This window comes from Tupaia chinensis, unplaced genomic scaffold (genome assembly GCF_000334495.1).
Source record: "Tupaia chinensis unplaced genomic scaffold, TupChi_1.0 Scaffold145807_1, whole genome shotgun sequence".
NCBI classification, from domain to species: domain Eukaryota; kingdom Metazoa; phylum Chordata; class Mammalia; order Scandentia; family Tupaiidae; genus Tupaia; species Tupaia belangeri.
The window spans coordinates 2,686-3,552 of record NW_006205665.1 but is presented as its reverse complement, the minus strand read 5'-3'; the positions used below and the strand labels follow the sequence as shown (position 1 = coordinate 3,552).

The following is an 867-nucleotide window of genomic DNA, read 5'->3' as shown; positions in this document are numbered from 1 at the left end:
GGTTGAGTTAGTAGCAGCACTGGGGGAAATCGGGTCAGAGCCTGGGACGGGCCACGGCTCAGCAGGGCCCCCCACCCCGCCTACCACACCACCCTGGTGTCATAAATAAAGTTTCAAGTAGTCGGTCAGTTCAGCGTCAAGTCGCAGAGCTGGAGGCTGGTGGAGGGGCAGGGGCTGGGAGGAGAGGCCCAGCCGCCCTGCCCACCACCCCCAGGGGCTCCAGCTGCGCCCAGCCCATCCTGTACTAGAGCGGGTATCTGGCCGGAAGTCGGCATGGGCACTGCCTGCAGGAGCTCAGCCCCTCAGACCAATGCCAGAGCCTGCTCAGTGGGGCAGAAGCAGGGCAGCATGGTGCCCACAGCGTCTACAATAGCTGCCAGGTGCTCGTCTTGTGCCTGGGGCCCGCAGAGCTGCAGGAAGCCGGCCAGGCGTAGCAGGTGCTCCAGACTGTGGCCAGAGAAGCCGCGGCAAGACAGGGTCTGTGTCGCGATGGCCTCCTCTGGCACGGGGCCCAGACAGCCAGGGTTCTGTGGGGTGGCCACATAGGCCAGCGCCTTGAGTGGTTGGTCAGGGCGATCTCGAGGGTAGGAGGTGACCTCCTTGGTGTCATCGCTGCCAAGTACCGCCTCTCGCACCTTCAGGAATTTCAGAGCTTCGTCACCTCCTCGCCTCGGACCTGGTATGCCACACCCCAAGTGCAGCCCTAGGAAGAAACAGGGACACCTGGGGTCTGTCACCACAGCGCCATGCTGGTCCCTCCTCCATCGCAGGATGAAATCCCACCCCAGGATTATGCTGTGTAAGTGACCCAGGCGATTGGCTGACGAGCCATGAAGCAGCAGCAGGGTTCCCGTCTGGGTTTTTTTT

General features: G+C 62.9%; 1 pseudogene; it reads right to left on the bottom strand.

Annotated features, from left to right (window-relative positions):
* Positions 1 to 158: 158 nt before the first annotated feature.
* Positions 159 to 867, bottom strand: part of LOC102478757 (glutathione-specific gamma-glutamylcyclotransferase 1-like) — a 1,874-nt pseudogene continuing 1,165 nt past the window's right edge.